Here is a 25,553-nt window from a genome sequence, read left to right on the forward strand (position 1 = left end):
TCAGTTATGTGAACTGCCCCGCTAAGTTTCTGTTATTCCAATCACATCATAGTTCCTTGATCGTACCAGGACTTCCAGTTCTTCCTGCTTGTTTCCCAGGCTTCTTGCGTTGCATCTAAGAAAACTAGCCAATTGCCCTGCTTTCTCAGTATGAATCAGGAGGTTTCATGTCTTGTACCCTCCTCCTTGTGTTTCCTCCCAGTATCCCACTCCCCCACTTACCTCTGGGCTTAAGTCACCATCCCCCGGCGAACCTAGTTTAAAGCCCTCCTCACTAGGTTAGCAACCCTGCCTGCGAAGATGCTATCAGACGAGAGATTGCCACTGGCAAGGTAGTGGAGAAAGTATGCGCCAACCCAAGCCTGCCACTGCACAATGACCTTTTTAAACCACCAACTGCACATTTGCCATCACGCCGCCCACTATGGTCTCATCTGCCATGCCAGGATATTAGGGCGGAAACTCTCTGACGAGAGGAATGGATATCTGTTATAATCCCCAACCTGTCCCTCGATGCCGACTTCACAATTTGCCCGCCTGGTTTTGACCTGCTCTGTCACCAGTGGTCCCTGTTGAACAGATTCCGGACCGGGCAAGATCTCTGTGCAGCCATCCATTATCCCTGGGGCCTTCATGACAGCCCTTTGTGCAGCTGCAGCGCAACACAGATGATGACACAGATTGTCGATGAATGCCTGCTGACTAGGTTCAGTGGTGGCCCAGAAGAACTGCATCTTCTGCATCACTGAAGATGCCATGGCTTAACTAGACAACTATGCACATGCTAAAATTAAAAAAAAAAAAAACCAAACCAAAAAAAAAAAACCCTGACATTATTCATGGTTGTTATTACTCTTTACTGGTAATGTGAGACTCTGAGCTTGTGAAGTTTTCCCTCTTTTTCTTGACAATATTTAGGCCCACCTTGTGCCTTGCCCTGTGTGTGCCCAAGGGGCGGGGGCACAATCCCAGGCCTCATGCTCTTGGCACACAAGGACCAGGGGGAGACTAATACAGTCAACAACAAAGGGAGGCAGGCCTGGAGTCAAGAAAACACTTAAGCATGTGCATAAAATTAAGCACAATTTTTTAAGTGTTTAAGTGCTGTCCTGAATAGGGGTGTGTCAGGATTCTGGTCCTTCAGCTGCACCCCCTTGGGGTGTTGTGGAAGTTCTAGACTTATTCCAGGTCTGGTAACTCAAGGGTAGGTGCTCAGTAGCACCCTGAAAGGGATGGATTCTCATCTTTCTGATTTTGTGCCTCTTGATGTTTCCCCTCTTGGGGTTCCGGGGAACAAGCAAGTGATTTAGGAGCAGCAAAATAACCCTAAACCATCCTCCTCATCTCCTTTGCCCTCCTGGAAAACAACTAGCTCACCAGGGCGGCATCTAGCTGTTTGCCTGGGGATGGGGAGCCAGGGACTAAAACAGTTTGAGTCTAGTTCTTTAAAGCAGAGAGTAAGGAACATGCCAGCTGCTCAAGACCCAGAGCACTGGCCAGGATTACAGTTCCCTGATGTGATCCAGGACTGTCCAGGCCAATCCAGGACCACTGGCAGCTATGCTGCTACTTTTGGACTCTGCATCCATTTCTTAAAGGTGCAACACCCACATCCAGTCACCATAGTTCTTTAAGATGCACATCAAGCTTGACACCAGTGTACCCTGGAGCAGAATTTGACCCACTGTTTACAGAACCTGGAATATATTGATTGTTTTCTTCACTGTAGCTTTACTTTCATGCTATGGACCACTGGTGTTTGGGCCCAATTTCTTACTGGCTTAAACCCATTGAAGTTAAGGGAGGTACAGCTGGGTTTAATTTAACCCTTTGTTTCTAGCTTTCCCTGTAGTCTTCTGGGAGTTTTACAGGATGAGGAGGGCAGGGGAGAGGACAGTGATGGATCTGAAGCAGAACCTGTCAGATGAGGTAGCTTACGTACAGTTTCTTCAGTAGCATTGCCAACTCTCACCATTTTAGCATGAGTTTCAATACTTGGTGTTTTTCTTAAATTTCTGGCTCCCGGAGTCATGTTATTTAGGTGAGACTCTCAACTTTCTTATTTTAGAAAAGCAAATGTCTAGACCTCATGGTTTCAGATAAAAGCTTGAGAATGTGATCCCTGAGTGCTCTAAATCCAGAAGGTGAACAACAAGAACCCCAAATATCTTTTTTTCAAGAAAATGTGAAAAACTATCTCCTGACTCATGATTTTTTGAATGCTTGAGGCTAGCAATGCTGATACAGAAATGAACAAATACAAGTAGAGCCTTCAGATTCAAATGCTGTGCATGTGTCAGTCTGTGAGAGTGTTAGAGGGACTGTCTGAGAGTGGGTGTGTGGTCAGAGGTAGAGGTGCAAGTATAAGGAGAGGAGAAGGGGATGACAAAGCTTTAGTGAAAGGCAAGATACCCCTGCTAGTATTAACAGCGTTCTTTCTGAATGGGGAGGTAAGGACAGTGTCGGGCTCTGATGTGCCATTTGTAGCCAAGAGGGAAAAAACTATTCATCTGTGCTGACTTCTAGGGTATTTCTAGCCCACATTATGCAGTGCCACTTTGTCTAAGCCACAAATGGTATTTACTCATGGCCTGCTTGAACTATGAAGTTCTTTGTGTCCAGCTTTTCTGAAGTAGCTCAAGAGCATGTATATCAACCGCAGGGCAGGCAGTTAAGTGGCAGGGCACAAACCCCAAATTGGCTGTAAGTTCTATACTTAAATTTCAAGTGTAAATTCCTCAAGCACTATAACAGGCTTAAAGGGGACTGTCCGTGACTCCGGTTTATCGTGCCATGCCGTAAGCTTGCCTTTGTGATAAATAGTCCCTTACACCAAAAATCACAACAATATTCAGGTTACTCCCAGTCCCAAAGGACCAATCACTTACCCCAGGTCAATTGCACCTTAGAACTCACGCCAAGATCTAATTAGATATGATTATTTATCTATCTAAATATTTATTAACTAGGAAAAGAAGATAGTTATTTACAAATTTAAATCAGGTAAACATACACACACAAATGAGTTATTCTTAAATTTCAAAAGGTAATACAAGCTTCTCTAATAAGCAAGCTCTATATGTCCCTTAGGTTTAACCAGGGATCTCTTGCTTGTGCCTAGAAAACCCTGCCCTTGAGAGTCCATGCTGCACAGAGATAGTTTCTCCTTGTCAGGGATTTTTATTTCCTTTTCCCGCTTCTCTGAGCAGCCAGTTCAGCTGATGGAAGGAGTTTACTTGCACGTCTAGTCTACTCTTCATGGGGAGGGAAGAGAGCAACCAACAAAGTATTTTGTCCTCTGGTGTTGTCTGGTATCAATGGGCCTTCTCTGTTGGGCAGGACATAACACCTTTTGCTGTAGGCCAGCATTTCACACTAGTTAATGTCTCTTTCCTGCCTGGTGACCTACACAGCTACAGAGGCTGCAAATGCTCGAATGTTACTTTACAATATGAGCTACAGATTGTTATAAGTGAAATTAATGCATGCAACAACTTAAAGCACTCAGTAAAATCTGAACACTAAGCACATTTTTGGAATGCTAATACCTATTTTAACAATACTAACACATAGGTGAGCCAGATTGGTTCCAGCTGTGCGTTTGTCAGCATCCAAATGAGGCATAAGCTGGCACCTGGCTTGCCAGCATCACTCCTTGTTTCAGCCCACAGTGTCTTTCCTTATGCCAAATGAAGAGTCTCTTTTAACAATAGCTGTAGATTCTGTAAGGTAAATAAACTCAAATCACAGGATGAAAGGTAATCAAACTCCTGGCTTCGACCCATGTGGTGAATATGTCTTCCATGTATATCCTGCCATGCTGAATGTGTCTGAGTCTATCACAGTGGCAGGAGACATCTGAACATGCATTGTTAGGGGACAAACATTTAACATTGGCACATGCCATGTCTGAGACATCCCACCATCTATATCCATCCCTGACAAAGAAACAAAGCCTCAGCCTTTAACTAGTATCTTGGGAGACAATCTGCTAGAGGGGAGGGTCTCACTCAGTTGCTTAGGGCTACTGATCAGTGTTGGAAACACAGTTCTCTACCTGGTTTCTCGTGCCCTGAACCAGTGAGAGCCTGGTAGAATTGTGAAGGATGGGGCTGTCTCATGTCACTCAGTGCTGACTCTTGCCACTGGTTAACGAGCATCAAACTTGGGATTTCTTTGAGTCTGAAGGTGCAGTTGTGACAATTGCTATGTTGGTTGTGAACGGGGAGTGAACTTGGGACCATCACACCTAAAAGCATCAGCCACTACAGGTTGAGCTAAAGGACTAAATTGCTTAACAGGCAGCTGTAGCAGACTCATATGTCTGTGAAATGGGCACCGAGGGGGATGCATAATACACAGACCATGGGTTACACTATGCATTGCAGAAGCAAGACAAGATTCTTGAATGCACTTAAAGATGAATGTAAATCTCATGAAAGCTTCTACAAAATGAAGATGAAGAGGTGGAATTATATGGCATGGAAAATGCCCTCTTATTACAGCATGATTGTCGGTAGGCTCCCCCTCTTGTCCTTTGCTTTTTTATCATTCCTTACTATCTTTTCTGTTCCCAGAAAGTATACAGTAAAATAAAAAGCACTGCCCTCCAGATGCAGCAAGATGGGATGCTATTTCAAAACAAGTCCATATGCCACTACCGTCCCATTAACCACTGATCTGATCCATCCAACTTTCAAAGACATGTAACAATGGTATGAAAAAGCCTTTAGAAACATATGTTTCTCACTCCTATTTAATTGGAACATTGGGTTTTCCCCTTTCTGAGTCTGACCCAGTTACTGCACCACTGGGAAAGGCTGCCCTCACTATGTCCCTTCTTTGTGTAACACACAACTCCAGCTCAGGCTCTTGAATCCCTCTGCTGTGCATTGCTGTCACTGGCAGCGGGAAGGAAGATAAGACTTCAGAGTTGACTAGATCCACACACTGGCTTTCTCCCCCCTCCTGCTAGCAAAGGTTTTGTTAATTCTAGCTACACAAAGGGCCAGATCCTCTGGTCTGCTCAAGCCCTGCTCAGTGCAAGCATGGGGGAAAGGTGGATTTAAGCTGACTTTGCAGCCCCTGACCAATCTATGCCACTTTAGCCCTTGGAGTGAGTTAGACTGAAAATTGCTGTAATGTAATGTAATGGGCTGCTCACAGTGCCCAAGGCCATTCTGGTAACTGGAGACTGCTGGGGCATAATACACCCCAGCCATGTCCCTGAACTTTCCCCAGTGCAGAAGTTGGGGCAGGGCAGTGTGACTGGCTTAGGAGCACCTAGGGCAAAGGTGTTTGAATGGCTGGATCTGTACTGGCTTTAAAGCTGCTTCATTCCACTGGAGTGGCACAAAGCAGCCAGAGCAGAGGCCAGGATGTGATCCTGGATATTTTAATTATATACACAACTTGCTTGGCTTGAGGAGAGCGTTGTCTAGTGATTAGAGCAGGGGACTGGGAACCAAATTTCCTGGGATCCTTTGCTAGCTCTGACACTAGCTTTTTATAAAGCAATCCTGAGCAAGTTGCTGAAACAAACTGTGCGTCCATTATCCATTTGTAAAATGGAGAGAATAACCGTTGGCCTTTAATGATGCTGTGATGGGGTGTACTTGTCACGCACTGGGGATAAAAGAGTTAAGTCCACACTCTTGGAAGCAGAAGCCATGCCCCCTTGCCCCTGCTGGAGCTGCAGTATAAAAGGGAGCAACTCAGTACAGTCAGGACTGAGTACCAAGGAGGAAGGATACATGTTGCAGGCTCTAGCGTGGGAGCAGCTGAAGCCCCAGACCTTGGAAGCCAGAAGCTCAGAGACCCAGGCAGCTGACGATGCCCAAGGGAGGTTGGAACCACCGAGAGCAGCACAGGCTGAGGCACCCGATGATGCCCAGACTATAACAACAGGAGAGATGGTAGGAAGTACAGGGTGGGGAGTGGGAGGGGACTAGCCTGTGTCCAAAGTGTCGTCAGCATGTTTTGGATTGATCCTCGCTGACTCAGTTGCAAGAACACTTGCCCCTGAGAGGGACCTGGGCTGGAATCTGGTGCAGCAGGAAGGGGCTAGGTCCCCTTCCCTGGCTGCCACCCACGCCTAGGTGGTGGCCTACTCCCCCACTGGCCACTAGGCCACATAGCCCAGTTGAGGAGGGTAGCCATAAAGACTCTGACCACTAGGCCATGCAGCCCTGCTGAGGAGGGTGGCCATATTGACTCTGGCTGCTGGGCCTTACTGCCCTGAGGCAAAGATTAGTCAGGCAGACTTAACCGCAGGGCTGCAATGCCCTTGCCCTGACCCAAGGGGGGATGGGATGTCCTTCTCCTGCAACAGATGCCTCATAACATCCCTTAGTTTGTTTCTAAAACACCAGGAGGACTTTGGATGAAAGTTGCTCTGGAAGTGAGCCTCATTCCAATTCACACCCTCAAGTGAGAAATTGTTACAGTTTTCTCTGTGCTTCTTCGCATTGGGGATATTTTCTTCATTCTATTTTAATACAGTTTTATAATCCCATTAATTTAAAATCAATGTAACCTAAAACCAAAGCATGTCAATGAAGGGAGGCACTCTCCAGGGCATGTACTCATCCTCCAATGCCATTATAGAATATCAGGGTTGGAAGAGACCTCAGGAGGTCATCTCGTCCAACCCCCTGCTCAAAGCAGGACCAATCCCCAACTAAATCATCCCAGCCAGGCCTTTGTCAAGCCTGACCTTAAAAACTTCTAAGGAAGGAGATTCCACCACCTCCCCAGGTACCACATTCCAGTGCTTCACCACCCTCCTAGTGAAAAAGGTTTTCCCAATAGCCATCCTAAACCTCCCCCACTTCAACTTGAGACCATTACTCCTCGTTCTGTCATCTAGTACCACTGAGAACAGTCTAGATTCATCCTCTTTGGAACCCCCTTTCAGGTAGTTGAAAGCAGCTATCAAATCCCCCCTCATTTGTCTCTTCCACAGACTAAACAATCTCAGTTCCCTCAGCCTCTCCTCATAAGTCTTGTGTTCCAGTCCCCTAATCATTTTTGTTGCCTTCCGCTGGACGTTTTCCAATTTTTCCACATCCTTCTTGTAGTGTGGGGCCCAAAACTGGACACAGTACTCCAGATGAGGCCTCAACAATCCCGAATAGAGGGGAACTATCATGTCCCTCAATCTGCTGGCAGTGCCCCTACTTATACATCCCAAAATGCCATTGGCCTTCTTCGCAACAAGGGCACACTGTTGACTCAGATCCAACTTCTCATCCCCTGCAACCCCAAGGTCCTTTTCTGCAGAACTGCTGCCTAGCCATTTCATCCCTAGCATGGGATTCTTCCGTCCTAAGTGCAGGACTTTGCACTTGTCCTTGTTGAACCTCATCAGATTTCTTTTGGCCCAATCCTCTAATTTGTCTACGTCCCTCTGTATCCTATCCCTTCCCTCCAGCATATCTACCTCTCCTCCCAGTTTAGTTTAATCTGCAAACTTGCTGAGGGTGCAATCCACGCCATCCTCCAGATCATTAATGAAGATATTGAACAAAACCGGCCCCAGGACCGACCCTTGGGGCACTCCACTTGATACTGGCTGCCAACTAGACATGGAGCCATTGATCACTACCCGTTGAGCCTGACAATCTAGCCAGCTTTCTATCCACCTTATAGTCCATTCATCTAGCCCATACTTCTTTAACTTGCTGGCAAGAATACTGTGGGAGAACATATCAAAAGCTTTGCTAGTGTCAAGGAATAACATGTTCACTGCTTTCCCCTCATCCACAGAGCCAGTTATCTCGTTATAGAAGGCTATTAGATTAGTCAGGCATGACTTGCCCTTGGTGAATCCATGCTGACTGTTCCTGATCACTTTCCTCTCCTCTAAGTGCCTCTGAATTGATTCCTTGAGCACCTGCTCCATGATTTTTCCAGGGACTGAGTGCTGCTGACTGGCCTGTAGTTCCCTGGATCCTCCTTCTTCCCTTTTTTAAAGATGGACACTACATTAGCATTTTTCCAGTCATCTGGGCCCTCCCTCTATTGCCATGAGCTTTCAAAGATAATGGCCAATGGCTCTGCAATCACATCCACCAACTCCTTTAGCACTCTTGGATGCAGTGTATCCGGCCCCATGGACTTGTGCTCGTCCAGCTTTTCTCAATAGTCGAGAACCAATTCTTTCTCCACGTAGGGCTGGTCACCTCCTCCCCATGCTGTGCTGCCCAGTGCAGTAGTCTGGGAGCTGACCTTGTTCATGAAGACAGAGGCAAAAAAAGCATTGAGTACATTAGCTTTTTCCACCTCCTCTGTCACTAGGTTGCCTCCCTCATTCAGTAAGGGGCCCACATTTTCCTTGACTTTCTTCTTGTTGCTAACATACCTGAAGAAACCCTTCTTGTTACTCTTAACATCTCTTGCTAGCTGCAACGCTAAATGTGATTTGGCCTTCCCGATTTCACTCCTGTATGCCTGAGCAATATTTTTATACTCCTCCTTGGTCATTTGTCTAAGTTTCCACATCTTGCAAGCTTCTTTTTTGTGTTTAAAATCAGCAAAGATTTCACTGTTAAGCCAAGCTGGTCGCCTACCAGATTTACCAATCTTTCTACACATCGGGATGGTTTGTCCCGGTAACCTCAATAAGGATTCTTTAAAATACAGCCCGCTCTCCTGGACTCCTTTCCCCCTCGTGTTATTCTCCCATCAGTTCCCTGAGGAAGTCAAAGTCTGCTTTTCTGAAGTCCAGGGTCCGTATTCTGCTGCTTTCCTTTCTTCCTTTTGTCAGGTTCCAGAACTCAGCCATCTCATGGTCACTTCCTCCCAGGTTCCCATCCACTTTTGCTTCCCCTACTAATTCTTCCCGGTTTGTGAGCAGCAGGTCAAGAAGAGCTCTGCCCCTAGTTGGTTCCTCCAGCACTTGCACCAGGAAATTGTCCCTTACACTCTCCAAAAACTTCCTGGATTGTCTGTGTGTACTGCTGTATTGCTCTCCCAGCAGATATCTGGGTGATTGAAGTCTCCCATGAGAACCAGGTCCTGCGATCTCCTAACTTTTGTTAGTTGCCGGAAGAAAGCCTTGTCCACCTCATCCCCTGGTCCGGTGGTCTATAGCAGACTCCCACCATGACATCATCCTTGTTGCTCACACTTCTAAACTTAATCCAGAGACTCTCAGGTTTTTCTGCAGTTTCATACTGGAGCTCTGAGCAGTCATACTGCTCTCTTACATACAATGCAACTCCCCCACCTTTTCTGCCCTGCCTGTCCTTCCTGAACAGTTTATATCCATCCATGACAGTACTCCAGTCATGTGAGTTATCCCAACAAGTCTGTTATTCCAATCACATCATAATTCCTTGACTGTGCCAGGACTTCCAGTTCTCCCTGCTTCTTTCCCAGGCTTCTTGCATTTGTGTATAGGCACTTGAGATAACTCGCTGATTGTCCCTCTTTCTCAGTATGAGGCAGGAGCCGTCCCCTCTTGCACTCTCCTGCTTGTGCTTCCTCCCGGAATCCCACATCCCCACTTAGCTCAGGGCTTTGGTCTCCTTCCCCCGGTGAACCTAGTTTAAATCCCTCCTCACTAGGTTAGCCAGCCTGCTTGCGAAGATATTCTTTCCTCCGTTAAGTGGAGCCCGTCTCTGCCTAGCATTCCTCCTTCTTGGAACACCATCCCATGGTCAAAGAATACAAAGCCTTCTCTCCGACACCACCTGCGTAGCCATTTGTTGATTTCCACGATTCGACGGTCTCTACCCAGGCCTTTTCCTTCCACGGGGAGGATGGACAAGAACACCATTTGCCCCTCAAACTCCTTTATCCTTCTTCCCAGAGCCATGTAATCTGCAGTGATCCACTCAAGGTCATTCTTGGCAGTATCATTGGTGCCCACGTGGAGAAACAGGAAGGGGTAGCAATCCATGGGCTTGATGAATCTCGGCAGTCTCTCCATCATATCGTGAATCCTAGCTCCTGGCAAGCAGCAAACTTCTCGGTTTTCCCGGTCGGGGCAGCAGATAGATGACTCAGTCCCCCTGAGGAGAGAGTCCCCAACCACCACCACCCGCCTCCTTCTCTTGGGAGCGGTTATTGTGGAACCCCCATCCCTCAGATAGTGCATCTCATGCCTTCCAATTGGCAGAGTCTCCTTCTGTTCCCTTCCCTCAGATGTATCATCTAGTCCACTCTCCGCATTAGTGCCTATGGAGAGAACATGAAAACGGTTGCTTACCTGTGTTTGCATTGCTGGTACATGGACGCTCCCCTTTCTTCTTCTGGAGGTGACATGCTGCCAAATTTCTTCACCATCCTTCTGTCCCCACTGCACAGCCTGCTCTGATTCTTCAGAATATTGTGCCCATAGAAGCATATCCTGATGTCTGTGCAGGAAATCTTCAGTTTCTCTTATGCAATGGAGGGTCGATACTTGTTTCTCCAGACCTTGAACCTTCTCTTCCAATATGGAGACCAGCTTGCACTTTGTACAGACAAAGTTGCTTCTGTTCTGTGGAAGAAAGACAAAACATGACACATCCAATTAAGGTCACAACAGCAGAATGCTCACCATCCATATTACCTTCCTTCTAAGAGCTTCCTCAGGAGTTGTAGTAACTACTCATTATGCTGCTTAGCTGGCCAAAGCCAATCATTCACAATAAGAAGTGGCCTGACTCTCTTTCTCACACACAACTGCAACTGGAACACCCCTCTGGCAGTATCCCCAGGGGAGGGGGGGGACGGGACCAGGGAGTCTCTACGGTGTGCCACAGCCAGCAGGCACCACCCCCACAGTGCCCAGTGGCCACAGTTCCCAGGCAATGGGAGCTGTGGAGTCAGCGCTCAGGGCAAGGGACAGCACGCGGAGACACCCACCCCCTCCCAGAGCCACAGGGATGTGCCAACTGCTTCCGAGAGCGGTGCAGAGCGAGGGTGGGCAGGAAGCCTGCCTTAGTCCTGCTACACTGCTGGTGGCGGCCGGGGACCCCCGAGTCCTTTTAAATCACCCAGGCCCCAGGGCAATTGTCCCCTTTGCCCCCCCTGTTGGTGGGCCTGTTGCAGGGCCCCCTTTAGCCTGAGGCCATTGATTGCAGCAGCTATCCTACAGAGCACCTCTTCCCATTCTGGCGCTGTGGCTTGTGGGAAGGGGGTGGGGGGTGCAGGGCATTCTGGGTCCTGTCCGAACGTCCCATGATGCATCGGTTCACATCCCAACAATCCCTGTGCTTCTGTCCACATTTGGTGTCATCTTTCAACATTTTTTGTACTGCACGCTCTGTCTTCCCTTTCAATCCGCAGGAATGGAGCCCGAACTGCTGAGGAGTATGCTGACGAGTCTCACCAGCACATCACGTTTGGCAGTCGAGTTATTCCTTATGATCCAAAGTGACAGTGAGGGCTCAGACGATTATATTGATTCGAGTAACACATGACACAAGTTTGCTTGTGGCATTCACGGACATGCTCACCCCCATGGAACGCCACTTTTGGGCTCGGGAAACCAGCACTGAGTGGTGGGATCACATCGTCATGCAAGTCTGGGATGACAAGCACTGGCTGCAGAACTTTCGGATGACAAAAGTCACTTTCATGGGATTGTTGAGGAGCTTGCCCCCACCCTGCAGTGCAAGGACATGAAATTGAGAGCTGCCTTGCCAGTGGAGAAGCGAGTGGCTATTGCAATCTAGAAGCTGGCAACTCCAGACAGCTACCACTCGGTCACTAACCAGTTTGGAGTGGGGAAGTCGACCGCTGGAATAGTGTTGATGCAAGTTTGCAGGGCCATTAATCACATCCTGTTCAGAAGAACTGTGACTCTGGGTAACGTGCATGACATTGTGGATGGCTTTGCACAAATGAGTTTCCCTAACTGCGGAGGGGCAATAGATGGCACACATTCCAATTATGGCACTAGCCCACCTAGCCTCCAAGTACGTTAATCGGAAGGGCTATTTCTCTAGGTGCTTGTGGATCACCATGGACGTTTCATTAACATTAACGCAGGCTGGCCCGGAAAGGTGCATGAAGCACGCATCTTTCAGAACACTGGCCTGTTCAGGAAGCTGCAAGCTGGGACTTTTTTCCCCCCGACCAGAAGATCACCGTAGGGGAAGTCGAAATGCCCATTGTGATCCTTGGAGACCCCGCTTACCCTTTAATGCTGTGACTCATGAAACCCTACACAGGAAGCCTTGACAGCAGCAAGGAGCAGTTCAACAACAGGCTGAGCCGGTGCAGAATGACTGTGGAGTGTGCTTTTGGCCATTTAAAGGGCTGCTAGCACTCTCTGTATGGGAAGCTGGACCTGACCAATGACAGCATCCCCGTAGTTATATCTACATGCTGTCCCCTCCATAACATTTGTGAAGGGAAGGGTGAATGATTCACACAGGAATGGAACTCGGAGGTTCAACACCTGGAGGCTGAATTTGAAGAGCCAAAGAGCAGGGCTATTAGAGGGGCCCAGTGCGGGACTGCAAGAATTAGGGGTGCCTTGAAGGAGCAATCTGAAGCTGATAGCCACCAGTAACATCTGGTGCCCTGCACAGGCGTGAAGTACTGTGGTTCCAATGTTAGTAGGAATCTGTGTTTGCTATGCTGACTTGCAGTGCCTGTTTCTTTCCTGGGCTAAGGTATCTTTTTCGTAATGCAATAATAAAGAATGTTTTCAAAGCCAAAAAATCCATTTATTGAAAAGAAACAACTGTTTGGGAAACAGAAAGGGCAAGAGCAAGGGGGTGGTGTGGGGAACGGTACAATCACAGATTTGCATATGTCCTGTTCTCATACTCAGCCTTCCTGTGTGGAGCGCTCTGCAATGAGTGCTGCACTTCAGGATGGCTATACTGCATAGTGATGGGGGTTGAGTGCAGTGGGTAAGGGTCGTAGTTTTCAGGGCTGGGTGATGAGGCTACAGGTGTTGGAGGCAGCTGGTGGCAATAAGAACCTGGATGTTGGGGAAAGTGGGTGGGAGGTGACATGGTAGCACGAGGGAAAGTTTTGGGACAAGGGGGGTGGGGGTCAGGCAAGGTAGTGTTCCACCTGCATGGCTACGAGTGCCTGGATTGAGTCTGCTTGGTGCTCCATTATGCTTATCAGCCGATCTGTGCTTTGCTGCTGGAGCACCATGCTTTTGTGCTGGTGCTCTTCATTCTGCTGACGGATCCTTCTTTCACTGTCCCGCAACTCCTGCACTTTTCGATTTTCATTACTTGAATGCTGCGTTACTTCATGCAACATGTCTTCCTTGCTTCCATGTGGCCTCTTTCTGATGCTTTGGAGTCTTTCGGACGGTGATAACAAGGACAGCAGAGATCTCAAGGTTGCATCCGTAAAGGCAAAATCTAACACTTAACAGAGGCAGCATTGTTCACACCAGACAGAGCAATGATTCGCCCCTACTTAAGGGCAAGCACAGTCTACACAATAACATAATTTGCCCTTCCCAAAGCGAGCGCACATGACTCACGGGAGCCCCAAAATGGTGAGTAAGCACAGGGTCAAGCATGACTGATTGTTTCATCTGTACTGTCCTCTGAGTTTCTGTGCCTTGGGGAGAGCCAACAGTGACAGGTGGCCCCTATACTGAACACTGTCCCCACATTTTCCACAGGAGTTCGTCCTGGAAGATATCTCGCTGCTGAGGGTGACCTGGGAAGGAAGGATCTTCTACTTCAATGCGGATTCTGCCCTGGCCCATATGCAGCTTGCCTGTGTGAAGCAATGGTCCCCCCACCCCGCATGGCAGAGTGGCACTGACATGTTAGCCTGACTGGGACAAGGAACGCAGTCGCTTTCCCGAGAAACCTGCGCAAGCACATTGCACAACTTCTGCATAAGACCTTTGAAGAGATCACTGAGGCTGATTACCGTGATGTGAGAGAGCACATCAACACCCTATTCTGCATCTAGGCATGCATGCAGCCCTAACCCTCCTCACCCCAAGAGCCCACACCAAATAACTTCCTTCCCAAAATAAAAGCCGCTTACCGGGAACCTCCTCTGGTGTTTGTCCTTCCCCACGCACTGGCCCCCCACAACTTGCTACCTTCCTCCTGGCTTGAGAACAGCTCCTGGCTGCATGCATCTAGGGATTCCAGGATGTCTTCCTCCACCTCAGCACCCTCGCTCCCGTTTTGCTGCTCCTCCTCCTCCCACCTTGTTGAACGGGACTCTGAAGTGTCCATGGTGGTACTCGAAGTAGAGGTGGAGTCAGCTTCAAGTATTGTGTCCAGCTCTTTGTAGAAATAGCAGGTCGCAGGGGCAGGCCAGAGCAGCTGTTTGCCACGCGGGCTTTGCAGTAGGCATTCCACAGCTCCTTGACTTTAAATCCTGCAGTGCATCCCGGTCATGGCCCCTTTCCATCATGTCCCTTGATATCTGCCCAAAGGTATCGTAATTCCTATGGCTTGAGCACAGCTAGGACTGGATAGCTTCCTCCTCCCAAACACTTATGAGGTCCAGCACCTCGCCACTGCTCCATACTGAGGATCTCCTGGCGCATGGTCACCTGGAAAGTTTCACTGAGAGCACTCCATGCCTTGCTGAGCAAACAGGAAGGGGATTTTCCAAATTTCTAGAGAATTTAAAGGGCAGGTCTAACGGTTGGTCACCTGAGGACAGGGCAATAGAGTTCAAAGTGATGACCAGAGTGGCTAGAACAGGCACTGTGGGACACTTCTGGAGGCCAATCAGAGTGCACTAACAGACCAGGGCATCCACACTGGTGCCGCGGTGCTCTAGCGAGGGCGCACAAAACATTATTCCACTTGCTGAGGTGGAGTATCAGGAGCGGACCAGCAGTGGAGTCAGTGCGCTCTACATGCTGTCAGAGAAAAACCACAGTTCTCACTCTCAGGTTGGGTGCAGCAAGTCAGATACACTTTATTATCTCAAGCAATTGCACAGAGGGAGAGAGTGCACTAGGATACAGGGTTTCCCCCACCTAGGCAGGTGTTTCAAAAGATAAACAAATAGAGCAAGCATTTATACCTTTATTACAGACAATAATAAGCAACAGCTGCATATTGTTTATACATATTCCTTCATGATAATTTATTTTTCTCACCAATTTCTCTCATAGTCTACATTCTATTCTTATCTAATACAAGGTCACAACAGCCTCTTTCACAGTTCTTTTTCTACTCGCTTCGTACTATCCCTGCTTCTACAAATCTCATGTTATTAAAGCTAGAGTTAGCCTGACTCCTGCTCATTTCAGAGGCCTGCATCCAAATTCCCTTTATCTACTTCCACAGTGCCTTGCCAGTGTGGACTGGTAGTGAGCTAGTGCGCCCGGAGCTCCTTAAATGAACTGTAACTCACAAGTATAGCCAAGCCCTAATTCTCCCCTCTAACCCTCAACGAGAGCCACCAGATTTGTCTAGGAAACCAGCAGTTTGGAGAACAGCTTGATTCAGTATTCATAAAGCTAGGGATTTGGGAACTTGCTCTCAAATGAGTCATTAAAATCAGAAGGCGATCGATCCCCAGAACTTTTGACAGGCATTTTGCAGTCACAGTGGGATCCTCACAGACTTTCTTCCCTTCATTCAGTCATTAAACTTTAAACCCCTTCTTGCTGCTCTCTGCATTCTTCCTAGCCTTTGCACTAGTCCTGGATGAGTCAGGGGGCTGGGAATTCTGTTGCTGTCTCCATAAGTTCACTGTATGTATTGCTGCATCAATAGGGATTATGTAACTAACAAATGAAGATCCAGTCAGATAATAGAGTTTTTAAAATGGGGATTATTGGTGCTGAAGATGAAATGGTGTCTTTGATGCTGTTACAATCTTCAGTGTAAATCCTTCTCAGTCTCGGGCCTATTCAACTGATGCACTGAAAGCCTCCTTTGCAGCCCTTATTGTTAGGAGAAACAGAAAAACATTGAGTGCAGACACTTTAAAAAGAAAGGGAAAAACACAAGCCTGAGAGATAAGCTTGGTACTATTAAGGCTTTGATTACTTTCAAGCACAGTCCCAACACTTCAGCTGAAACCAATATCCTGATATCATCTCGTTTGTCTTCTCTGAGATGTGTGAACTCAGTACTTTGGCTTGGAATAGCTTTAGAAATTACAATCTCCTTCAGGACCCGAGTGGCAGCCTCACAAATCTGTGTCTGTTGAAAAGAATTGTGTAATGAGATTTTGGAAGAGCAGCTGTCTCTGACTCTTCTACTTTATTATCTGGAGGTGTCCACAGGCTCCAGGATATAAAGTTCCAGCACAGGGATAAATAGCCAGTTTTTGAATAACTAGGTTGATTGTAGTTGTTTTGGAGAGGCCAATTGATTGTGAAGTGCTTTGAGATCCTCCAAAGGAGGTTGCTACAGAAAGGTGAGAATTATTAGCCTTTGTCCTTGACACAGACTAACTGCCTGCAAAACTGTTAATGTGGAAAATAAGCCTGTTTTGAGTGAGTTCTACCAGTAGGAACCCTTTGCTTTTTCATCCAAAGATCTCAGAGTTCTGTACCAATAGCTAGCCTCAGAACAGCCATAGGAAGTAAAGCAATTAACCCCATTTTAGACTCATGGGGCCAGGTTCTTCTCTGTGTTATGCCAACTTTTTGTCACTCTCATGGCACAAAGCTTCACTAAAGCCAGCTAAAGTGGCCATAGGAGGCTCATCTCCATGTTGGAGGATCCTCAGGTGGCATAGAGACTCATACACACATGCACCTTATGGTGGATGCATCAGCCTGGAAAGAATGTATGGCCAGGGCTCCGTTGCACCTGGTTGATCACTTGTTGTTATGACAACTCCCTAGAGCCAGTGGTAGCTGGCATATGTTAGACCAGGGGTCGGCAACCTTTCAGAAGTGGTGTGCTGAGTCTTCATTTATTCACTTTAATTTAAGGTTTCACGTGCCAGTAATACATTTTAACGTTTTTTAGAAGGTCTCGCTCTATAAGTCTGTATATTATATAACTAAACTATTGTCATATGTAAAGTAAACAAGGTTTTCAAAATGTTTAAGGAGCTTCATTTAAAATTAAATTAAAATGCTGATCTTACGCTGCTGGTGCGCTCAGCCCATTGCCAGCCTGGGTTTCCGTTTACCTTGGCCGGCAGCAGGCTGAGCGGGGCCTGCTGCCAGGACCCTGGCTGGCAAGAGGCTGGCAGTCAGAACCCCAGACCGGCAGTGGGCTGAGCAGCTCAGCCCGCTGCCAGTCTGAAGTTCCGTCTGCCGGATCCTGCCAGTCAGGTTCCTGGCTGCCAGCCCTGCTCAGCCCACAGCTGGTCTGGGATCCTGGCCCTGCCCACATAGAGTGGGTACGTACCTTCTCCCTGGTTCTAGCCCATTCTCTTCCTCTCTCTCTGCACTGAGCTGAGGGTGGGAGTGCACTGAGCATAGGGCTGGGGGTGAAGGAACAGGCTGAGGGTTGGGGTGTAGGGTCTGGCCAGGAGATAGAATGAGGGAGTGGGCTCAGGGTTGGGGCAGGAGTGCTTACATGGGCAGCTCCCAATTGTTATGAGGGGTGCAGATAGGAATGTGGAAGGGTAAGGGGGGGTGCAGGAGCTCCCGTTTGGTGCTCAGGTTGGGGGTGGGAATGTGGAGGGTGCAAGAGTCAGGACATGGGGTGTGGGGGGGCACTGGAGTCAGGGCTGGGGTCGTGGGCAGTGCAGGGGTCAGGGCAGAGGGCTGGGGGTGTGGGCTGGGGTCTTGGGAGTGCTCCCAGCCCCCTGTCTCTGTTACAGCTTGTGATTTTAATTATTTGTCAGGGCAGAGAGAGCCTAAGCTTTTATTCTTATGTGTTTAAATCAGACTACATGCAGTGAGTTACTGGCAGAGCTGGGAGTAGAATCCAGGAGCCCTGACTGCCAATCCTCTGCTCCCTGGGATCTGCTCCTGAGATGCTTGAGCACCTCACAGACCAAGCCATGCGACTGCACAAACATATCTAAAACTGTTTGTTTGTCATGTGTTGTTTAGGTGGGTCTGAAGAGGTTTCACTAGGAGCAATGGGATGAAACTGCAGTGTGACTAACTAAGGGGCAGTGTGGTCCAGTGGCTACAGCACTGTGCTAGGGCTCTGTAACCTGGATTCTGTTCCTGGTACCAGCTAGGTGAACCTGGGCAAGTCAGTTTGCCTCCTTGTGACTCTGTTTCCCCTCATGTTAGGCAAAGGGTGGATCAGTTTAGACTGTCAGGCCCAGATCCTCAAAGGTATTTTGGCTCCTAACCCCCATGGATTTAATTGGCAGTTAGGTGCCCAAATGCCTTTGATGGTCTGGGTCTTTATGCCCCAGGTTGAAGCCCCCAGCTCATTCTAAATCTTAGAAACAAGTTTCCCAATGGACACTGTGACAGAACCCTCACTCTAGTGGCCCAGAGCACATGGCTTTAACAAAGATTAGTTGTCCTTTCATTGCATCTGCTTAAGGAGGTTTGCAAATTAAATGTTCTCAGCTGTGTGTGTGAACCTGGTCACTGCTCCCCTGCTTGCCACAATTGATTTGTGCACACTCACCAGGCCTGGGCTTTTTTGTAAACAGGTCAGTCAATATGTAAAGTGGAACCTCAGCTAGTTGTCACAGGTAATAAAATTAATGTCTTAGGTTTCAGCACAAGCTGCTGACACAACCTGGTGGGACAATTACTTCAATGTAAAAAGCCACTTTTATGAAGAAACAAAGTGGGGAGGAACTTGAATTTATTTCGAGAGGGTGAGAAACTCCACTTGGCATCTCCCTGGCATTGCCCTAGCTTACAAAGCATTTGGACTAATTAATTAGAAGAATGAGCCCAGTCCTCCTTTGGATACATTAATTCCTGTGATTTTTAAATCCAAACAGACCCCATGTCCCTTCTGGGCTAGTAGCAAGTCTCCAGCACTGGGGGGGGGGGGGGGTGCTGGAAGAACTCGAGGAGCCCAGATCTCACTTTGCAACTAGCTGCTATCCCTGTAAAGGACCCACCAGAACCCCAGGGCCCAGGCTGCATTCACTTGCATCAAGTTATCCTATCAGGTTTTGTTGGGGGACAGTGTCAAGAGAACACCACAATTACACTGCTGGGCTATTGGCTTCCCAACCCACTCCTGATCTCGGAATGTCCCCATCATTGGAGGAGAGTGGGAAGTATGTCCTGGAGTGCTTATTCCCATTGTGTGAGCGCAGCACCCCTCTCGGAGGGGCACTATTTTGTGCTCTGTCATGGGTGGCTAGCCCTTTAAGGAAAGATGAGCCTAGTCCCATTTATGAGCACTCATTTGCCTCTCAACTGATGCTCTGAGGACAGATGGGGATCAGGTGATGGCTGGAAGATCACCTAATTCTCATAAAAGCCAGAGAGTAATTTCCTTGAGTTAGGGATGTATGGGAGTTCTTGGGTCAGAAGGAAGAGTAAAGAATCTGGCTTGCAAGCATGTGATGTTCAAGACTAATTCTGTGGGGTGTAGGCAGGCTCTTGCAGGAGAGCTTGGGTCGGGGGAAAAAGATGTTGAGTGTGGTAAGCTTGTGTTAAATGGCTTGGTTTTTCTAAAAGAAGCAGAGTTTTTAAAAACCTGAAATCTTGTGGCTAGGAAGTAAAGGGTGATAGTGGGCAACTGACACAGATAAAGTCCTCTCTGGTCTTATCTGGTGCATTGCCCATTAGGGACCAATACAGTAGGATCTCTAGGGCTTCACATTTAAGGGTAGGGATTCAATTCCTCTCTGGAAAATACTCTGGAGGCTACTAGATCTTCCTGGGAGGGAGCTCTTCCTGGTGTTTGTGGGGGTTTTATTTATGTAGTTTGTTCCATCACACTATACCCCTGAACTTTAGGAAAAGTCAGACTTTCTGGCTGAAGAAGGTCTCCATCCATAATTCACCTAAGTGCAATAATATTCTTTGGCAGGAGCATCTTCCAGACCCCACAGTGATCAGCACATGCCTGAAGCATGTGGATTGATCTCCCTTGTAATCTCCATCCTACTGATAAGCACTGCAGTTACTGTTCCTTTAGCCTTCCTTAGAGAACACTCTTCCACTTACAATAATTTCTGGACTGAAGTATCTGGCTGAAAGAAGGTAGAGTTCCCACCCTGCTCTAAAGTCCAAGCTTATCCTATTCTTGGGATTTGGTTTTACTCATCACTTAAATAGAAAAATATAAACCTCAGTCTAAACATTCTCCTTAAACTTGGCTGTCCCTAGGGTTTTCCTCTAGGACTAATCCACCTGTTTGTCCCCTAGTTTCTCCTGCTTCTGGTAGGCAGATATCAGCCTTCCTGTATGCCTAGATTGCAGCTAATGAGATCAGGTGTGCCTGAGGCCTGGGCATGTAGGATGGGGAAGGTTTAAGAGGGTGTCAGCCTGAAACTGAGGGCACTGACTTTCAAAAGCTAACACCGAGTGGTGAGCATAAGAACAGCAGGACTGCTGTTTAGCTTTGCTCTGGGTAGAGGATGCTTTCCTTTGCTCGGTATTTAGCACAGCTTCATCTGTCTGGAAATGACAGTTGTGAGAGCTTGGATAAATGGATTGAAAGGTTGTCTAGTTTCACTGTACATGCCATCCTCTGAAATTCTTATATAACAAGCTACAGAAATACTTCTCTGTGGAGCTCAGCCGCTGTCCCTGCGGCAAGAATCTGGGAACCATTCTCCTGCTCTCTAGTGGCAGATACACAGTGTTGTACTCCTACACAGGCCTAATCCTTCAAGTACAGGCCTGAAAATGGCTGACAATCATAATTTAATAGCTTGGAACATGGAGGGGCCTAAACTACCCAGGAAAGAACCCAAAAATGATGTGTAATTCAGTCACATAAATGGTCATGTATTTATGGGACCTAAGAATTTCAGAGCTGCCCTGAGTGGGACCCCTTGGAACTTCATGGACACAGTGGGGATATAACTCATTTCTCCTTTTTCTGCACTGGTCCTGCACTACTTTAGGCTAATGGGAAATCTCCATTACTATTAGCACTATAGGGTCAACAGTTGAACAGTTCTGGCCAACAGAGGGTTGTGGTATATGGACAAACTAGCCAGTTTGTTATTTCTTTGAGGGCCAGTCAGAACAGTGCTTGGTCAAACATAGGATTCTGCATAGCTTGTGTGTAGCTTAGACACCTGTGACATGGTATATTATAAACCAAAAGTGATTCTGAAAACCATATTGATCCTTTAAGGGGACCAGCTGCCTGCTGCTAAAGATGCTCATCAGCATTCTTTGCCAAGGGCATCTTCTAATCCACCAAGTGCTGATTAGTGGAGTCCCAAAGAGGACTTTAGGGAGGTGTTTTAACCCCTTTTAGTCAGAGCAAAGGGTCCCTTACATAACAACCTAACTTCTATAGTTCTCAAAGCACTGTACAAAGGAGGTTAATATTTCCATGTTACATATGAAGAAACTGAGGCACAGCAAGGGGCACTAGCTTGCCCAAGGTCATCCAGCAAACTACTGGCAGAACTGGAAAATAGAAGACAGATCTGAGTTCCCATCCAATCTCAATACTCAATCCTGTAGGCCACTGTCTACATACAGTATAAATGGGCCCAGGCTAAAATACTGTGCATCTTTATTTAAAAAGACTCACTCATCTTGTAGTAAGGGCTTGGATGTAAGGTTTTGGTTTACAGCTGCTCTTCTGGAAGCCCACATGGCCACAGCAAAGATGACAGAACAAAACTGACTCCATGGAGCTATTCCTAGTGATAATGTTAACACTAATCCAGTCTAATTTGCTATTCTCCCCGCACACTCATCCCTGCCCATCCCAACTCAGTGTTAGTGATAACATTTTCCTCTACTGACATTCATCAAGGTGACAGTCTCATATGGCTGAGCAACCCTGAGTTTAGGTGTTTTAAAGGATTAAAAAACACACTTCAATCAGGTGATACACAGCACCACCTTCTGCTGAAAGATGGTGAGAAGTACAAGTCTCTGGTCTTCGTTTTCCTGCATTCACTAAGCAGTTATACATTGGAGAATGAGCAATGCATAAAAATTCAATTACAGCAAATAGAGAAGAATCAAAAAGGGATGCACACTGGCTACCACAAAGCAGGGGATTTAGCTCAGCAGTGAAAGACTGACATGTGACATTCAAATATGGAGTGCTCAGATAAGTATCAATCTTCATAACTTATGATTTTCAATTATGCTATTTAAAAAACCCAGCTATTTTGTAATGAAACCCTGCTGGCAAGATCTGAGCAGGGAAGTGAAACATATGAAGAGTAACAAAGATCAGTAAAATCAGAAGCTACAAATCATGTGAGGCACTCTGAAATTAGGGATGAATACAAACAGAGAAAGCCCTTGGAAATTACAACCACAGTTCAGTGTTCTGCACATGCTGCCATTTTAAAATACACTAGTCTCCAGCATTTCCAGTGTCACCCCTAGTGAAGCCAAAAGGTAACAGCTGTTGTCATCTTCTCCTTACATAGTGGTTCCCAATCACTGCCACATGTACCAGTGCTACTTAAACAATGAGCTACTGCTCTCTTCTCTCATTCAGCAGTGCTTCCACTCGCCCACAATGGAACATGGCCTGGGATTGTGCAACTCTGGCTCAGTGCAGCCAAAGGGTGCATACAGTTGAATAGGAGCTGGGGGGTACAACCAAGGTCTTCACCGGGTAAACCAGTGTGATTGCTCTAACAGGCAGAAGATTCTGATAGAGGCAAACTGGAGGTAGCACTGTGTCCTCTTTCTGACACGGAGTTGCTTGTCTGTTCTCCAGCTGCACCTATCCTGTCTCTTGTGGAGACCTCCCCTTCCTACCCATCAGACAGTATCTGCCATTTGGAGTGGGGAGGAGGCGGCCTCCCTGAATAAGGGTAGCACCCAAGTTGAGAGGGGTTTTTGAAACATCTAGCAGTGAAACTTCCGACTCCCTTCTCTCTAGATTCTGGTCCAGGATTTCCTCACTCTGCTGCCCAGCTGGAGCATTCATGTGAGCTGCAGGTAGAGGAGGTTTCAGAGTAGCAGCCGTGTTAGTCTGTATTTGCAAAAAGAAAAGGAGTACTTGTGGCACCTTAGAGACTAACAAATTTATTAGAGCATAAGCTTTCGTGAGCTACAGCTCACTTCATCGGATGCATTTGGTGGAAAAAAACAGAGGAGAGATTTATACACACACACACAGAGAACATGAAACAATGGGTTTATCATACACACTGTAAGGAAAGGTTTCAGAGTAGCAGCCATGTTAGTCTGTATTCGCAAAAAGAAAAGGAGTACCCGTGGCACCCCAGAGACCAACAAATCTACCAGAGCACAAGCTTCCGTGAGCTACAGCTCACCGCATCCGATGAAGTGAGCTGTAGCTCACGAAAGCCCACGCTCCAACAAATTTGCCAGTCTCTAAGGTGCCACGGGTACTGTAAGGAGAGTGATCACTTAAGATAAGCCATCACCAGCAGCTTAGGCTCTCTCCGCCCTGACAAATAATTAAAATCACAAGCTGTAACAGAGACAAGACAGACAACAAAAATTGGATGGCTCCTACAAATATCCCAGACCAACATACTTATGTCTGACCTTGGACAAGGCCTGGAAACTTGAGGACGACATGGGACAGAACACTGGATACAAGTCTTTCATGCAGTATGGCAGCAAAGAAAAGCCAATGCAGTTTGCAGAAGCATCAAACCATGACACAGGGCAGGTAATAGACTCAGCTATGCCATTGTGGTGAAATTGCATCTGTAATACTGTGTTCCATTCTGGGCTCCTTGTTACCAAAAAGACATTGACAAATTTTGGAGGGAGTTCAGAGGAAAGTAACACAAATGATTAAGGAGCCTGAGTTAGGAAGAAAGATTAAAATAATGAAATTAAATATGTATAGGTTGGCTCAGAGATGACCAGGGGCACAGGATAACAGTCTCCAAGTAGTTAAAGGGTTTAAACACCAAGAAGGGAGAGGAGTTATTTAGTGTGATATTAAGGAATTTAACTAGGAGTAACAGAATGGAAAGTGAGTTAAGGAAAATGTAGATTAAATCTCAGGTAGAAGTTCCTGACGGTGAGGTGTAGCTGGCTAAGGAACTGTCTTCCAAGAGAAGGGATGTAAGCCTTATCCCTGGAGACATTTAAAACTGGAGTAACCGAAGCTCTGGGGAATGCATTGTAGGGAACACTTGAAAAACAAAAGAAGCATTATTGGACTGGGGAAGGATCCTGGCTGAAAGATTCAGCCAGTAAGACTGGTAGAACATATGGTGAGAGAGACCCTTTTGTTTTAAATTCACTCAGCTTGTTAAATTAGAAATTAGTTTGCATTTTACCCTTTATTTCTTTATAACCAATTCTGATTTTTATGCCTCATTACTTGTAACAATTACAGAAAAAGATTAAGTGAATAAGCTTGTTTTATAGTTTTATCTAAACCAGTGTGCGTTTGGACTGAAGTGTTTGCGAACCTCCATTTGAGATAACAGGGTTGTGCGTATCGTTTTCTAATAATGAAATGACAGACTTTATATGAGCTTGTATTATCCAGGCTGGTGTTCAGCAGTACAAGATGCACATTTCTGGGGACAAATCTGGTACTGGGAATTTGCTGGTGTTGCTCTATAATACAGTTCTTGAGTGACTGGCTACGGCACTCATACAACATATCTAGGAGTGAATTATATGCTGCAGGCTGTGTGAAAACAAACCAGGAGTGGTTGTTCTCACAGCAAAGCAGTGTAAGGGGCACCTCAGTTTGGAGAGTTATGGGGTCACAGCTGTCCATAGTCCAGATTGTACCCTGGGTAATGTCACCGATACCTTTGGGTTCCCCCACTCCTGGCATTTCCTTGCACTGATTCATTCTTTAAAAAAGGGAAGGAGGAAGATCCGGGGAACTACAGGCCAGTCAGCCACACCTCAGTCCCTGGAAAAATCATGGAGCAGGTCCTCAAAGAATCAATTCTGAAGCACTTAGAGGAGAGGAAAGTGATCAGGAACAGTCAGCATGGATTCACCAAGGGCAAGTCATGCCTGACTAACCCAATTGCCTTCTATGACGAGATAACTGGCTTTGTGGATGAGGGGAAAGCAGTGGATGTGTTGTTTCCTTGACTTTAGCAAAGCCTTTGATATGGTCTCCCACAGTATTCTTGCCAGCAAGTTAAAGTATGGATTGGATGAATGCATTATAAGGTGGATAGAAAGCTGGCTAGATTGTCGGGCTCAATGGACAGTGATCAATCGCTTGATATCTAGTTGGCAGCTAGTATCAAACGGAGTGCCCCAGGGGTTGGTCCTGGGGCCGGTTTTGTTCAACATCTTTATTGATGATCTGGATGATGAGATTAATTGCACCCTCAGCAAATTTGCAGATGACATTAAACTGTGGGGAGAAGTAGATAAACTGGAGGGTAGGGATAGGGTCCAGAGTGACCTAGACAAATTGGAGGTTTGGGCCGAAAGAAATCTAAGGTTCAATAAGGACAAGTGCAGAGTCTTGCACTTAAAAAGGAAGAATCCCATGCACTGCTATAGGCTGGGGACCAACTGGCTGAGCAGCAGTTCTGCAGAAAATGACCTGGGGATTACAGTGGTTGAGAAACTGGCTATGAGTCAGCAGTATGCCCTTGTTGCCAAGAAGGCCAATGGCATATTGGGCTGTATTACC

The 25,553-nt window shown here is 46.9% G+C and overlaps 1 long non-coding RNA gene across 1 annotated transcript; it reads left to right on the plus strand.

Moving 5' to 3' along the window:
• The first annotated feature begins 281 nt into the window (after positions 1–281).
• On the plus strand, positions 282–19,849 carry LOC122456043. Its single transcript, XR_006274659.1, has 3 exons — positions 282–488; positions 8,559–8,561; positions 19,840–19,849. It is a non-coding gene; the product is annotated as an uncharacterized LOC122456043 (long non-coding RNA).
• The last annotated feature ends 5,704 nt before the right edge of the window (positions 19,850–25,553 follow it).

Source organism: Dermochelys coriacea, chromosome 10 (genome assembly GCF_009764565.3).
Source record: "Dermochelys coriacea isolate rDerCor1 chromosome 10, rDerCor1.pri.v4, whole genome shotgun sequence".
NCBI lineage: Eukaryota > Metazoa > Chordata > Testudines > Dermochelyidae > Dermochelys > Dermochelys coriacea.